This window comes from Haematobia irritans, chromosome 4, assembly GCF_050003625.1.
Source record: "Haematobia irritans isolate KBUSLIRL chromosome 4, ASM5000362v1, whole genome shotgun sequence".
In the NCBI taxonomy this organism is placed as follows: domain Eukaryota; kingdom Metazoa; phylum Arthropoda; class Insecta; order Diptera; family Muscidae; genus Haematobia; species Haematobia irritans.
In genome coordinates this window covers 185,084,726-185,102,889 of record NC_134400.1, presented here as the reverse complement: position 1 = coordinate 185,102,889, position 18,164 = coordinate 185,084,726, and the positions used below count along the sequence as shown (strand labels likewise).

Below are 18,164 nucleotides of genomic sequence, written 5' to 3'. Positions count from 1 at the left end.
ACTGTCGTCCGGAATAACTGATGGTCTGTAAAGCATATTAGTGACATCTTCTTTTTCTATCGGATAATTAAAAGTTCCAAGAGAAAACTTGCAAAGCACAATAAAATTTGTTTTCGCCCAGGGGGCTGATCACGACAGTCGATATCGTATTCATAATCGTATCGAAAAAATTGTCGATACGATTAAAAGTTTGGATCGCGGCATTCGATCGAAATTTGATGCAATTTCTCTAGCATTGCCAAAAGCAAAAAACGAAGCAAAACAAAATGAAATGACAAAATTAAGTTAGCGGCACAAAATAGAATGTAGAAAAACGCATGTTTTTGAAGATTTCAAAGTAAAAAGTAATATCTTATGGACCCATATATTTTTTTACATTCTTCCGAATTCCTTCCTAAAGGTGTGTACTATGTTCTGTTTTCGAGTTGAAAACCACTTTATTTTCGCGATTACTTTTCCTTAAATAATCGATATTGTAAATGATAACAATCATATTCCCATAATATCTTGCCGAAATTTAGAGGAACAAGAAACTGTGCATCAATTGAACTAATTTATCTGCTTTATATTGAACTGTTTTAATAAAGTAACCGCGAAAATTTCAACTCGAAAAGCGAACATAGTACTTACCTTAATTGGAGGATGAGATATATATAAAATAATTCGGCGACAAATAAGGAATAAAAGTGCACATTGTTATTGGTGTAACAGGGTGGTCTGATAAGTCCCCGGTCTAACAAAGAAAAACACATTTATTGTCAAAATTCGTTTTTATTATTCAACATAGTTCCCTTCAAGAGCGATACAACGATTATAACGACCTTCCAATTTTTTGATACCATTTTGGTAGTACTCCTTCGGTTTTGCCTCAAAATAGGCCTCAGTTTCGGCGATCACCTCTTCATTGCAGCCAAATTTTTTCCCTGCGAGCATCCTTTTGAGGTCTGAGAACAAGAAAAAGTCGCTGGGGGCCAGATCTGGAGAATACGGTGGGTGGGGAAGCAATTCGAAGCCCAATTCATGAATTTTTGCCATCGTTCTCAATGACTTGTGGCACGGTGCGTTGTCTTGGTGGAACAACAATTTTTACTTCTTCATATGGGGCCGTTTTGCCGCGATTTCGACCTTCAAACGCTCCAATAACGCCATATAATGGTTAGGTTAGGTTAGGTTATGTGGCAGCCCGATGTATCAAGCTCACTTAGACTATTCAGTCCATTGTGATACCACAGTGGTGAACTTCTCTCTTATCACTGAGTGCTGCCCGATTCCATGTTAAGCTCAATGACAAGGGACCTCCTTTTTATAGCCGAGTCCGAACGGCGTTCCACATTCCAGTGAAACCACTTAGAGAAGCTTTAAAACCCTCAGAAATGTCACCAGCATTACTGAGGTGGGATAGTCCACCGCTGAAAAACTTTTTGGTGTTCGGTCGTAGCAGGAATCGAACCCACGACCTTGTGTATGCAAGGCGGGCATGCTAACCATTGCACCACGGTGGCTCCCAACGCCATATAATAGTCACTGTTGATGGTTTTTCCCATCTCAAGATAATCGATAAAAATTATTCCATGCGCATCCCAGAAAAACAGAGACCATTACTTTGCCAGCGGACTTTTGAGTCTTTTCACACTTCGGAGACGTTTCACCGGTCTCTGTCCACTCAGCCGACTGTCGATTGGACTCAGGAGTGTAATGATGGAGCCATGTTTCATCAATTGTTACATATCTACGGAAAAAGTCGGGTGTATTACGAGTTAACAGCTACAAACACCGCTCAGAATCATTAACTCGTTGTTGTTTTTGGAGCTTCCGCATATCCAAATATTGATGAATGATATGACCAACACGTTCCTTTGATATCTTTAAGGCCTCTGCTATCTCGATCAACTTCATTTTACGGTCATTCAAAATCATTTTGTGGGTTTTTTTGATGTTTACGTCGGTAACCACCTCTTTCGGGCGTCCACTGCGTTCACCGTCCTCCGTTAACAGCTGCAAATACCGCTCAGAATCATTAACTCGTTGTTGTTTTTGGAGCTTCCGCATATCCAAATATTGATGAATGATATGACCAACACGTTCCTGTGATATCTTTAAGGCCTCTGCTATCTCGATCAACTTCATTTTACGGTCATTCAAAATCATTTTGTGGATTTTTTTGATGTTTACGTCGGTAACCACCTCTTTCGGGCGTCCACTGCGTTCACCGTCCTCCGTGCTCATTTCACCACGCTTGTATTTTGCATACCAATCAATTATTGTTGATTTCCCTGGGGCAGAGTCCGGAAACTCATTATCAAGCCAAGTTTTTGCTTCCACCGTATTTTTTCCCTTCAGAAAACAGTATTTTATCAAAACACGAAATTCCTTTTTTTCCATTTTTTTCACAAAAGACGCTCTATCTCACAAACTAATTGACTTACAGACGTCAAATTTTGACACAATTCATTTGAAGGTTGTTATTATATAAAAATAATATGCATTTAATACTAGCGACGCCATCTATTTGTCAGACTGAGGACTTATCAGCCAACCTGCTAAGTACATGGGTTTGAAATGGTGTGCACTGTTAGAAAGTCACCTTTGGAGGCTCAATGGACGATTTCGGCTGACGAAAGAGGCGTTCAAATGGAAAATAATTTTTAGTGGCATGTCAACGTCAATTCTCTTTGAGAACTAATAGGTTGAAAGTAACTATCACAAGTCCACTATCTATCCGTAGAGGGAGTCCTGACTACTGTCATTCACTTATCTCCACTTTCTGCCACAAAAAGCAACTCCGCTGACATCCAATTAGAAAGTATATTTAAAAACAACATCCCAGCAAAAAAGCGTCGACAGAAAAGTAATGACAATTTTCTGTTTGGATCCGGAAGTGGTGCAAAATTGGCGCTGAAGCGATTAATTTAACATGGGCTTGTCATAAGACGGATGTCCACCATTTCAACAGCCGTTGCACTGAATTTGCATCACTACTTAAGGTGTGATCCGAATTCAGTGTTTTGGATGCGGATTTGGATTTTTTTGCGATTTTTGATGCATTCTAACGCTTGTCTGAAACGTTTGACTTCAATTTGTCGACAAAATTTAAATAGTTTGTATCATTTTATGAATTTTTATTCTGTTTTTAACCTATTTAAAACAAAATAACTTAAAATTACCCAATAAAAATAAGAAAAAAAAAAACAAGTATATACGGCCGTAAGTTCGGCCAAAAGCTTATGTACCCTCCACCATGGATTGCGTAGAAACTTCTACGAAAGACTGTCATCCACAATCGAATTACTTGGGTTGTGGTATCTTAAAACTTCTTAACATCATTTTCTAAATTGTGAATTAGTCCATACGTGGTATATACTAGACAAAAAAGGTATGTAGAGGCTCCACAAGCCAAATCTGGGGATCGGTTTATATGGGGGTGTTTGTAATCGAAACAAACGTGTTGAGTAGTTTTTTCATACTAAATCTTTATTTGAACCTCTGCTATCACAAAGGTTTTGACAAATCTTAAATCTAGTCTAGAGGCAACACTTGGTTACCCCATGCTAAGCCTATAATCTTATCGCTATCCTAAATATACAAATGGTGCGGAGTTTTATTATGGTCTTCTTAGGAGAGAAGATCTTAAACACAACGACACCCAATGCACTGATAATAGAGACAACCCTAAACAACCAAATGCACTTAACATACATTATCTTCAGTGCTCGTCATGATCCTTTTTAAGGGCATTTCAATTATCAGTGGAATATCACCAACGGTGATATTACATGTTCAATGCATTTGCTTGAACAGGGGGCTATATATAATTATGCACCGATGTGGACCAATTTTTGCATAGTTTTTAGAGACCATATACTTACACCATGTACCAAATTTCAGCCGGATCGGAGGAAATTTGCTTCTTTTAGAGGCTCCGCAAGCCAAATCTGGGGATCGGTTTATATGGGGGCTATATATAATTATGGACCGATGTGGACCAATTTTGCAAGGTTATTAGAGACCATATACTAACACCATGTACCAAATTTCAGCCGGATCGGAGGAAATTTGCTTCTTTTAGAGGCTCCGCAAGCCAAATCGGGGGATCGGTTTATATGGGGGCTATATATAATTATGGACCGATGTGGACCAATTTTGCATGGTTGTTAGAGACCATATACTAACACCATGTACCAAATTTCACCCCAATCGGATGAAATTTGCATCTCTTAGAGGCTCCGCAAGCCAAATCGGGGGATCGGTTTATATGGGGGCTATATATAATTATGGACCGATGTGGACCAATTTTGCATGGTTATTAGAGATCATATACTAGCACCATGTACCAAATTTCAGCCCAATCTCTTAGAGGCTCCGCAAGCCAAATCTGGTAATCGGTTTATATGGGGGCTATATATAATTATGCACCGATGTGGACCAATTTTTGCATAGTTGTTAGAGACCATATACTTACACCATGTACCAAATTTCAGCCGGATCGGAGGAAATTTGCTTCTTTTAGAGGCTCCGTAAGCCAAATCGGGGGATCGGTTTATATGGGGGCTATATATAATTATGGACCGATGTGGACCAATTTTGCATGATTATTAGAGACCATATACTAACACCATGTACCAAATTTCACCCCAATCGGATGAAATTTTCTTCTCTTAGAGGCTCCGCAAGCCAAATCTGGGGATCGGTTTATATGGGGGCTATATATAATTATGGACTGATGTGGACCAATTTTTGCGTAGTTGTTAGAGACCATATACTAATACCATTTACCAAATTTCAGCCGGATCGGATGAAATTTTCTTCTCTTAGAGGCTCCACAAGCCAAATCTGGGGATCGGTTTATATGGGGGCTATATATAATTATGGACCGATGTGGACCAATTTTTGCATGGTTATTAAAGACCATATACTAACACCATGTACCAAATTTCAGCAAGATCGGATGAAATTTGCTTCTCTTAGAGGCTCCGCAAGCCAAATCGGGGGATTGGTTTATATAGGGGCTATATATAATTATTGCCCGATGTGGACCAATTTTTGCATGGTTATTAAAGACCATATACTAACACCATGTACCAAATTTCAGCCGGATCGGATGAAATTTTCTTCTCCTAGAGGCTCCACAAGCCAAATCTGGGGATCGGTTTGTATGGGGCTATATATAATTATGCACCAATGTGGACGAATTTTTGCATGGTTATTAGAGACCATATACTAACACCATGTACCACATTTCAGCCGGATCGGATGGAATTTGCTTCTCTTAGAGGCTCCGCAAGCCAAATCGGCGGATCGGTTTATATGGGGGCTATATATAATTATGGACCGATGTGGACCAATTTATGCGTGGTAGTTAAGGATCATATACTAACACCATGTACTAAATTTCAGCCAGATCGGATGAAATTTGCTTCTCTTAGAGGGTCAGCTTTATATGGTTGCTATACGTAAAAGTGGACCGATATGGCCCATTTGCAATACCATCCGATCTACATCAATAACAACTACTTGTGCCAAGTTTCAAGTCGATAGCTTGTTTCGTTGGGAAGTTAGCGTGATTTCAACAGACGGACGGACATGCTCAGATCGACTCAGAATTTCACCACGACCCAGAATATATATACTTTATGGGGTCTTAGAGCAATATTTCGATGTTTTACAAACGGAATGATAAAGTTAATATACCCCCATCTTATGGTGGAGGGTATAAGAAGCGAGATACTCGTATAAAAAAAATTGAATCAAAAGAAATTCTTGAGTAGTTCAACTAAAGAACATGGACATATTTGGGACTGCTTTTAAAGTTGTGCCTTTAGAAGAACTTTCAAATATTTTTGCTGCGATAATTAATAGGGTCGATTGTGTTACATGCAATGGAAGTTTATTAAAATATGGAATATTTGATATTTCGTTGGAGATTTTTGGTAACCATAATATGGCCAATACCATATATCTGGCAACCCTTTTATTATGTATTTTCCAATGCTAATCAAACTGTTACTGCATTTATTGAAAACTATGCTTGGAATTTTCATTGCAATATTGGTTAATTGCAGTGGAAGGAACTTTAAAGGCAAAACAAATGTATATATGTATATTGTTTAATTGATTACAGTCACCAACAAGTGCGCCATCAACAACCTTGAGCATACTCCATTGACGTGGATACTATTGTTGTTGTTGTTGGTGTTGCATTTGTCACCATAAATGACTGATAGATGATTCCTTTTAAACTATTGGCCCCTTTTACTAACAAGTGTAGATTGGTAGTGTGACTACTTAGTATGGTGCTATGGTGCATTCGTTTACCAATAAAACGTTTGTAGCTTTGTGTAAACAAAATCAAAATGATATTTCCCCCCTTCACAGACATAATTTCTTCTATTTGAGTGACATTTGATATCACCGCATTTCGCGTTACAACAATGTTGCATTCAAGACAGCTGAGACCATCGATCACAGTTGTCTTTGTTTGTTTGTTTTTTGTTTTTTTTAGTGTCATATTTTCATCAAACCAATAAAATCCTAGACAAGATAAATTAGTTTTGATTCACAATAGAAATGATGATATGCATATGAGGCCAAAAAGCCAAACATATCGATAAAGAAATCTATCAACACTACCTATCATTTAGATAATTGGGACAAACACAAATATATATGGCAGGAGAATAGTTTCACTACGAATAGATGTAGGGCGGAATTTTATTCTGACTTGGATACTGGATTTTTCGAGGATTGTAGTTAAGGTCGTTTGGTGTGTATGAGTACTATTTACTACATATATACAATATTTTTAAATGATAATTCACAATAATATTTAAATATTGCGTAATTTCGATGGGAATTAGAACTACAACAGGGCTGTTTTCTTTTAGCACTGGATACCCTAAGCCTTGAAGGACTAAAAGGAAACGGAGTACTCGTTTATCTAGGACATCTCCTAAAATATGCAACACTGTCATCAGCTGTTTAAAAACAATCACAGAAAAGAAGTGAAATCTTGCATTTTTAATGTATGAAATACGTATAATTTTTGTTTTTAATATTGTATAAATAATTGGCCAACTAGTCCCATTAATGCCTTATGGCACGGAACAGACTTGCATTGTATTAAAGTTGAATTGTTGAATAAAATAAAAAAATAAATAAAAATGCTCCAATTAGTAATAAATATTTACTGCTGCGATTATTTATGACACTGTACCACTTTGAATTTCATGTTTATCGATAAATTAGTCACAATAAATTGTTATTGTGAATCGATGAAGCGTCACTTTATCAAAATACAATCTGGCAACATCAGTGCGGTTTGCACGGATGAGATGTTCTGGATAGAACACTAGTGCAACGATGGATGCATACAAAACCCAATAAACACAAACGCTTGAAAAATGCTAAATTTCAAAAATTTTTCAAACATTTTTTCAAAGGATTAGGGTAATATTCAAGTTGAGAAATTGTTGAGAAAATCGCGTTCTCAACAAAGAACAGACATTACCCTCAACAGTGAAATTCAACACATTAGCAATAATATCTCAAGTGTTATCCTCAAATTGAAATGCATCGCTACTCAATAATTTGTCAAACAATTTTCGATGCGAGTCAAATTCAAAATTAACATCGTTGCAAATACTTTTCAACCTAAATTTGTATGAATGATATCCCCACTTCAAATTGAAAGTCAAAGCCAAAATTCTATGAATTTTGTATAATTTATTAATTTTCATCAAAATCAAATATATAATAATACACTACACTACATAATACACTACATTACCAATTGATAAATAATAATCTTATTAAACATATCAACAAATAAGAACAAAAAAAAAACAAACAACAAAACTTTAAATATCTTAAACATTATTAGTAAACACTTTTGCATTGATAATTCGATTTCCTTCTTTTGGTGTCATAAAACAGCATTAACATTTATTAACATGCGGGCAATTTGAAATTAGGAACGTACTGGACCGCGTGTTAGAATTGATTTCCAGCAGAAGGAATTCACAAAATATCCATTTTAAACTGATAATAGCATATGAATTAAAACTGACGATGTGATGCACATGTTCATCCAGAAATTGTTGATTTCAACAATTTGTTGTTTTTAACAATTTTAATATGTTGCACTTGCAATGTTTCTGGAAACTTTTTCTTGTCTGGAAACTTTTTCTTGTCTGGAAACTTTTTCTTGTCGATAAGCCACTCATTTTTCATTGGTCAGCTTCTTAATGTTTGCAAGAATGTAGCATCCAAAGATTTTAGTTTTCTGCAAAGAGATTTAAATTTAGTGACTTCTCTAAAGTGTTGATTTAATTTTTCATATTGGCGTACCAATTATTATAAACTATTTGAAGCAGTTCCAGTTAATTGTCCACAATTTTTTCATCGGCCAGCTTTTTAATGTTTTCAAGAACGTAGAATCCATAATTTCAGTTTTCTGCAAAGAGATATACATTTCGTGACTTCCTTAAAGTTTTATTTCATGTTTTATTTTCACTTACCTATTTTTATAAACTATTTGGTTATTTGTCTAAAATTTTCCATTTTTTTTATTTCTTGCAATTGACCACGAACTTCGTTGCACAAATAAGTATTGAAAACCACATGGTTTTTTCGTTGCATTTTAGGGTAGTGTTTTGTCAAAGTTTTCTCATATTATCTTCAACACCTTTTCAAAGATTTCGTCAACATTTTGGCAAATTGGAAGTAATTCGCAAACAATTTGAAGATGTATTGAAGATGAGCTATTTCAAGTCAAGTTGAATTCATGTTGAAAATTATATTTACCCTCAAACTGAAAAGTTGTTGCATTTGAAAAACGCTCATCCTGTGTTTATTGGGAATGTTGCATCCAGTGCAAAAAGAAAACAGCTCTAAAAATACATTTGTCCTAATTCAAAATATATCACAAATTAATTAATTAATTTAAGCTGAAAATATTAAATTAATTTAAGCTGAAAGCATTTTCAATTAGAAAATTAATTGATATAATAACGTTTTAATCAAACTAGAAACATTATGCCAAGTGCACAACACACGTATGCCAGTGATGCCAATTTTGTGATTTTAGCAACAAATTTACAGCCTGTTTCTGTATGTCGAACGAGTTCAATCGATCGACTGAAATGCATAGAAACAGCTGTTTTTTGGTTATAAATTCAGCTGTTTGTTTCCATTTTAGTCGATCGACAGAGCTGATTCGATATACAGAAACAGGCTGTTAACGAACACTTATACGCCGTCCAGATTATAAGTTTATCCGTACGTGCTCGTGTCGAACATATCCCAGATGTTGGCCACACTATTAGTTAAGTCCGACGGCATAATCGATACTGCTGCTTGTTAATGTGATTGATAACATATTTATCGAATATTTAGTCATCGCCGACAAGTCGTATCGATTGGCCACACTGTAAGATTCTTTTCAAAGACAGACATTAATTAATTAATTAACAGGTTGGCTGATAAGTCCCCGGTCTGACACATAGATGGCGTCGCTAGTATTAAATGCATATTATTTTTATATAGTACTGACCTTCAAATAATTCGCGTCAAAATTTGACGTCTGAAGTCAATTAGTTTGTGAGATAGAGCGTCTTTTGCGAAGCAACTTTTGTTATTGTGAAAAAAATGGAAAAAAAGGAATTTCGTGTTTTGATAAAATACTGTTTTCTGAAGGGAAAAAATACGGTGGAAGCAAAAACTTGGCTTGATAATGAGTTTCCGGACTCTGCCCCAGGGAAATCAACAATAATTGATTGGTATGCAAAATTCAAGCGTGGTGAAATGAGCACGGAGGACGGTGAACGCAGTGGACGCCCGAAAGAGGTGGTTACCGACGAAAACATCAAAAAAATCCAAAAAATGATTTTGAATGACCGTAAAATGAAGTTGATCGAGATAGCAGAGGCCTTAAAGATATCAAAGGAAATGAAGTTGACCGAGATAGCATAGGCCTTAAAGATATCAAAGGAACGTGTTGGTCATATCATTCATCAATATTTGGATATGCGGAAGCTCTGTGCAAAATGGGTGCCGCGCGAGTCCACATATGACCAAAAACAACAACGTGTTGATGATTCTGAGCGGTGTTTGCAGCTGTTAACTCGTAATACACCCGAGTTTTTCCGTCGATATGTGACAATGGATGAAACATGGCTCCATCACTACACTCCTGAGTCCAATCGACAGTCGGCTGAGTGGACAGCGACCGGTGAACCGTCTCCGAAGCGTGGAAAGACTCAAAAGTCCGCTGGCAAAGTAATGGCCTCTGTTTTTTGGGATGCGCATGGAACAATTTTGTATCGAAAAACCATCAACAGTGACTATTATATGGCGTTATTGGAGAGTTTGAAGGTCGAAATCGCGGCAAAACGGCCCCATATGAAGAAGAAAAAAAGTGTTGTTCCACCAAGACAACGCACCGTGCCATAAGTCATTGAGAACGATGGCAAAAATTCATGAATTGGGCTTCGAATTGCTTCCCCACCCACCGTATTCTCTAGATCTGGCCCCCAGCGACTTTTTCTTGTTCTCAGACCTCAAAAGGATGCTCGCAGGGAAAAAAATTGGCTGCAATGAAGAGGTGATCACCGAAACTGAGGCCTATTTTGAAGCAAAACCGAAGGAGTACTACCAAAATGGTATCAAAAAATTGGAAGGTCGTTATAATTGTTGTATCGCTCTTGAAGGGAACTTCTGTGGAATAATAAAAATGAATTTTGACAAAAAAAATCTGTTTTTCGTTGTTAGACCGGAGACTTATCAGCCTGTTACATATAGCAAAACAGTAAAGTTAGTAAAATGATTAAATGAAAATTGTAGATTCCGTTAGCTAAAAATGTTACTATTTACAGTACGAAAACCAGTACCACTGACAAGCCTACATCCACTATAGAAATTAAATTCAATTCGATTCTATTCTATTAAATCACAACGCTGACAAAATCAAAATAATATAAAATCAATGGAAATAAATTAAATTAAATCGTATTTAAGAATTTATGTAAATTTATATATGTATGTGCATATATAGGTCTTGTCCAAATTTATTTTCGTAGAAAGTCCTTCGCAGATTTAATTTTCAATTTTTTTATATTGCCACAAATCTATATGGACTTTTTTATGTGTTGTGTGTGCGTTTTTTATTTTTAATTCTATAAATTATTCATTTATAAATTGACTGTGAATAGAAAACTAATCCAAAATAAAATGCATGCAAATGATATTCAAGCAATTCATACGAAATTTTGAAACATTTATTCTATTTTTTTTTTTTGCGATAGTTTTATTCATGACAAAAAACAAAACAAAGCGAGAAAGAAATCTCAATCGAATATCCCAATTTATAGGTAACATTTACAGCACAATCAAAAACACACACAAAGAGCGGCACAGAATCACAATAGCAGCGCACACACACACACACACACATCTAAAAAAATTTATTCGCAATTCACTTTTAGTTTCCGTTGTATTTTTCATTTCACTGATTTCGAAAGTAAATGTCCGTTCGCATAGCAGACATAAGAGCAACAACAATAGTAACAAACAATAACAACAGCAACATTACACGAAACAAAAACTACAACAAAGACGACAAAATCACCAACGCCAACATATCTCCTCGTATACTCGTTTACATGCCATCATGAGATTCATTCTATAGAAGACAAGGCAATGAACGAATTGCTTTGCAATCATCTTTTCCTTCCCTGTGTCTGTGTTGTGAAGTCAAGAAATCCAGAAAAAAAACAATCAAATGAAAAAGAGTTAAATAAAACGAATTAAAACCGGTAACAGTTGCTGAAACAATACCCTACCCATCTACCATAAGCACACTGAAAAAAAAATCAATATGTCGAGGTCCATAATTTTTTTTTTTTTTTCAATTCTGTAATGCTAAACTCAGAAAAGAAATATGATCACCTCAAACAAGAGCATAATGTTATTTGAAATATGGCAAGAAAATTTTCAGAACAGTCTAGTCGTGATGGTTCAGTACCGCAAAATCTTGGACCAGAAAATCATCACATCATCACAAATTTGAAATTTGTAAAATTTGCAATTTAAAGAAAAAAATTCTTTCAGTGCACCACCATACTCTCTCTTCGTTCATCCTTCCCATTACATATGTATTCTATAAGAATAGATGTTTTCGTAGTTGTAATTATTCTAAGTACGTGTTGTCATGGTAAAAGCAGCTGCATCGCCAGATTCACTAAAGTCATTTAAAGCTATGATTAAATTATTCATTAAATTCCTATGTAGCCGAAAGCTACGAGATGAGAGATATGATTACAGATGAATATAAGGATCAGGGTTGCCATTTTGGTCCGATCGGACCAAAATTGGTCCAAAAATGATTCATTTTAAATTGAGTCCGATGGTCTGACCACATGGAATTTGGTTTGATTGTGGTCCATTTTTATCAAATCGGTCATTTTTTCAACATTTTATACCGAAAATTTATTTTTGGAAAAATTTTCTGTAGAAATAAAATTTTTACAAAAATTTCTATAAAAATAAAATTTTCGAAAATTTCTATAGAAATGAAAATTTTACAAAATTTTCTATAGAAATAAATTTTTACAAAATTTTCTATGGAAATAAAATTTTTGACCAAAAATTTCTATAGAAATAAAAATTTGACAAAAATTTCTATAGAAATAAAATTTTGATCAAAATTTCCTAGAGAAATAAAATTTTGACAACATTTTCTAGAGAAACAAAATTTTGTATAGAAATAAAATTTGGACAAAATTTCCTATAGAAATAAAATTTTCACAAAATTTCCTTTAGAAATAAAATTTTCACAAAATTTTCTATAGAAATAAAAATTTGATAACATTTTCTAGGGAAAAAAAAATGTTGACAAAATTTTCTATAGAAATGAAATTTTGACAAAATTCTCTACTGAAATAAAATTTTGACAAAATTTTCAATAGAAGTAAAAATGTGACAACATTTTCTAGAGAAACAAAATTTTGACAACATCAGGGCTGTGGAGCCGGAGTCGGAGTCGGAGTCTTGGAGTCGGAGTCTGAAGATTTTGCTGGAGTCGGAGTCGGAGTCGTAAAAATTTTGCTCGACTCCGACTCCGGCTAAACCAAATTTTTTAAAACACTTCACATTTTTGTAACTAAGCAAGTTTTTACCCAAATTAGTTTCCATTGCGTTATTCATTCGATCAATGTACAGCATGATTGTAAATGAAAATCAACTTCAAATTACGGCTATCTTTTTATGTTTCCTAGAATGTTAGACTAGCAGATGCCCATCTGGATCGATCCATTTTAATGTCCATATCAATTTATTTGAAATATTTCGAACAATCGAAATTATTTCTTTTTTAATTTTATTTTAAGGCCATATACATATGTGGAATATTGACAGAAAAAGTTGTTTTTTTATAGAAAATTTTGTCAAAATGTTATTTCTATAAAAAGTTTTGTCAAAATTTTATTTCTATAGAAAATTTAGTCAAAATTTTATTTCTATAGAAAATTGAGGCAAAATTTTGTTTCTAAAGAAACAAAATTTTATTTCTATAGCAAATTTTGCAAAATTTTGTTTGTTATTTTTTCAAAATTTTATTTCTATGAAAATTTAAGTCAAAATTTCATTTCTATAGAAAATTTTGCCAAAATTTTATAGTAATAGATTTTTTATTAGAAAATTTGGTCAAAATTTTATTTCCATAGAAAATTTGCGAAAATTTTATAGTAATAGATTTTTTTATTAGAAAATTTGGTCAAAATTTTATTTCTATAGAAAATGTTGTCAAAATTTTATTTATATAGAAAATTTAGTCAAAATTTTGTTTCTGTAGAATATTTTACAAAAAAAAATTCTAAAACTGTATTTTATTGATAATTTTTTCAAAATTTTATTTCTATAAAAAAAATTGTCAAATTTTATTTCTATAGCAAATTTTCTCAATTTTTTTTTCTTACTGATGCTCACTGATACTCACTGCTATAAAAAATGTATTCAAAATTTTATTACTATAGAAATATTTTTTTCGATATAAAATTTAGTCAAAATGTTATTTCTATAGAATATTTTGCAAATTTTTTTTCTATAGAAAATTTTGCAAAATGTTGTTTGCTACACAATTTTTTTTAAATTCTATAAAAAAATTTGCCAAATTTTATTTCTATATATTTGGTCAACATTTGATTTCTATAGAAAATTTAGCCAAAATTTTATTTCTATAGAAAATTTAGTTAAAATTTTGTTTCTGTAGAAAATTGTGCAAAATTTTATTTCTATATAAATTTTATTTCTATATAAAATTTTGCAAAATTTTATTTACTAGACAAAAATTTTTCCAAAATTGTATGCTCACTGATACTCACTGCTAAGTCGAAAACTTGTAGAAATGAGTCAAATTTTTCAATGAATGAATCATAAATGCATTTTTGCGAAATTGTCTAAACAATTATAAATATTTCCCAAATATTGTCCGAGACTTTGTAGAATTTGAGATTTTATCAAAATGTAGATCTAAATCTAAATAAAGTTGTGCAGAGTATATTATAATCAGACCTCCCGACTTTAGACTTTCCTTGCATTTTTATTTTTGGTTAAAATTGTGTTACGTTCCATAACGTTAGATTTAAATTTTAAGTACATAGATTTTGTAGAAGTATATACAATTTTGTCTAAATCGATTCAGATTCAAATTCATGCATATGGGAATATAAACCTGTATATGGCTCGCAACAAATTTAAAGGATTTGAGAAAGTATCTATAATTTTGGTCCACAAATACATATACTGTTTGTATCTTCTCATATTATGATGGGTATTTATATCATTATTTTATTTATTAAACATTGCCCTAAATTTGAAATATAGAGTTCAATTGGCATCTAATGTGAAATTAAGACCTTTTTTTTGCACATACTTTATATCGATCCACTTACGGTACCCCCACAATAGAACTACAAATTAGTGGTATTAAAATGAGATTTAGTTATATTACCCGGAGTCGACTCCGGAGTCGGAGTAGAGCTGATGAAAAATGCTGGAGTCGGAGTCGGAGTCGGAGTCGAGCAAAATTGGCTCGACTCCACAGCCCTGGACAACATGTTCTAGAGGAACAAAATTTTGACAAAATGTTCTACAGAAATAAAATTTTTGCCAAATTTTCTATAGAAATGAAATTTTGACAAAATTTTCTATAGAGATCAAATTTGGACAAAATTTTTTAATGGACTAAAATTTTAACAAAGATTTCTACAGAAATAAAATTTTAACAATATTTCCTATAGACATGAAATTTTGACAAGATTTTCAATAGAAATAAAAATTTGACAAAATTTTCTAGACAAACAAAATGTTGACAAAATTTTCTAGAGAAACAAAATTTTGCCAAATTTTCAATAGAAATAAAATTTTTACAAAATTTTCTAGAGAAATACAATTTTGACAAAATTTTCTATAGAAATACAATTTTGACAAAATTTTCTAATGAACTAAAATTTTGCCAAATTTTCTATGGAAACAAAATTTTGACAAAATTTTCTATAGAAATAAAATATTGACAAAATTTTCTACAGAAATAAAATGTTGACTAAATTTTCTATTGAAATGAAATTTTGACAAAATTTTCTACAGAGATGAAATTTAGAAATGAAATTTTGACAAAATTCTCTACAGAAATAAAATTTTGGTAACATTTCCAATAGTATGGAAATAAAATTTGGACAAAATTTCCTATGAAAATAAAATTTTCACAAAATTTCCTATAGAAATAAAATGTTGACAAAATTTTCTATAGAAATAAAAATTTTATAACATTTTCTAGAGAAACAAAATGTTGACAAAATTTTGTATAGAAATAAAATTTTGACAAAATTTTCTATAGGAATAAAATTTTCACAAAATATTCTACAGAAATAAAATGTTGACTAAATTTTCTATAGAAATGAAATTTTGACACAATTCTCTATTGAAATAAAATTTTGACAAAATTTTCAATAGAAATAAAAATTTGACAACATTTTCTAGAGAAACAAAATTTTGACAACATTTTCTAGAGGAACAAAATTTTGTCAACATTTTCTAAAGAAACAAAACTTTTGCCAAATTTTCTATAGAAATGAAATTTTGACAAAATTTTCTATAGAGATAAAATTTGGACCACATTTTTAATGAACTAAAAAAGATTTCTACAGAAATAAAATTTTCACAAAATTTCCTATAGAAATGAAATTTTGACAAGATTTTCAATAGAAATAAAAATTTGACAAAATTTTCTAGAGAAACAAAATTTTGACAAAATTTTCTAGAACAACAAAATTTTAACTAATATTTCTACAGAAATAAAATTTTGCCAAATTTTCTATAGAAATAAAATTTTGACAAAATTTCCTATAGAAATGACATTTTGACAAAATTTTCAATAGAAATAAAAATTTGACAAAATTTTCTAGAGAAATCAATTTTTGACAAAATTTTTAAGAGAAACAAAATTTTGCCAAATTTTCTATAGAAATAAAATTTTGACAAAGTTTTCTAGAGAAACAAAATTCTGCCAAATTTTCTATAGAAATAAAATTTTGACAAAATTTTCTACTGAATTAAAATTTTAACAAATATTTCTACAGAAGTAAAATTTTCTATAGAAATAAAATTTTGACAAAATTTCCTATAGAAATGAAATTTTGACAAAATTTTCTAGAAAAACAAAATTTTGCCAAATTTTCTATAGAAATAAAATTTTGACAAAATTTTCTAGAGAAACAAAATTCTGCCAAATTCTCTACTGAAATAAAATTTTGACCAAATTTTCAATAGAAATAAAAATTTGACAACATTTTTTAGAGAAACAAAATTTTGTCAACATTTTTTAGAGGAACAAAATTTTGACAAAATTTTCTACAGAAATAAAATGTTTGCCAAATTTTTTATAGCAATGAAATTTTGACAAAATTTTCTATAGAGATAAAATTTGGACAAAACTTTTTAATGAACTAAAATTTTAACAAAGATTTCTACAGAAATAAAATGTTTACAAAATTTCTTATAGAAATGAAATTTTGACAAAAATTTCAATAGAAATAAAAATTTGACAAACTTTTCTAGAGAAACAAAATTTTGCCAAATTTTCTAGAGAAACAAAATTTTGTTAAAATTTTCTAGAGAAACAAAATTTTGCCTAATTTTCTATAGAAATTAAATTTTGACAAAATTTTCTAGAGAAATAAAATTTTGCCAAATTTTCTATACAAATACAATTTTAAAAAAATTTTCTAATGAACTAAAATTTTAACAAATATTTCTACAGAAATAAAATTTTGCTAAATTTTTTATAGAAATAAAATTTTGACAAAATTTTCTATAGAAATGAAATTTTTACAAAATTTTCTACAGAAATAAAATTTTGACAAAATTTTCTATAGAAATAAAATTTTCACAAAATATTCTACAGAAATAAAATGTTAACTAAATTTTGTATAGAAATGAAATGTTGACACAATTCTCTACTGAAATAAAACTTTGACAAAATTTCAATAGAAATAAAAATTTGACAACATTTTGTAGAGAAACAAAATTTTGACAACTATTTTTAGAGGAACAAAATTTTGACAAAATTTTCTACAGAAATAAAATTTTTGCCAAATTTTCTATAGCAATGAAATTTTGACAAAATTTTCTATAGAAATAAAATTTGGACAAAACTTTTTAATGAACTAAAATTTTAACAAAGATCTCTACAGAAATAAAATGTTCACAAAATTTCCTATAGAAATGAAATTTTGACAAAATTTCTAGACAAACAAAATTTTGACAAAATTTTCTAGAGAGACAAAATTTTGACAAAATTTTCTAGAGAAACAAAATTTTGCCAAATTTTCTATAGAAATAAAATTTTTCCAAAATTTTCTAGAGAAATAAAATTTTGCCAAATTTTCTATAGAAATACAATTTTGACAAAATTTTCTAATGAACTAACATTTTAACAAATATTTCTACAGAAATAAAATTTTGCCAAATTTTCTATAGAAATAAAATTTTGACAAAATTTTCTATAGAAATAAAATTTTGACAAAATTTTCTACAGAAAATTTTCTATAGAAATAAAATTTTGACAAAATTTGCTACAGAAAATTTTCTATAGAAATAAACTTTTGACAAAATTT

General features: G+C 31.4%; 1 protein-coding gene and 1 long non-coding RNA gene across 2 annotated transcripts in view; one reads left to right on the top strand and one right to left on the bottom strand.

Moving 5' to 3' along the window:
• The window catches only part of Oatp74D (Organic anion transporting polypeptide 74D), a 111,074-nt gene that overhangs the window by 34,055 nt on the left and 58,855 nt on the right, over nucleotides 1–18,164 (top strand). The gene's annotated exons all lie outside the window — the stretch shown is intronic.
• Nucleotides 7,924–8,859, bottom strand: LOC142236903 (uncharacterized). Its single transcript, XR_012722252.1, has 4 exons — nucleotides 8,800–8,859; nucleotides 8,514–8,680; nucleotides 8,344–8,449; nucleotides 7,924–8,278 (listed from the first exon to the last, which is right to left on the bottom strand). It is a non-coding gene; the product is annotated as an uncharacterized LOC142236903 (long non-coding RNA).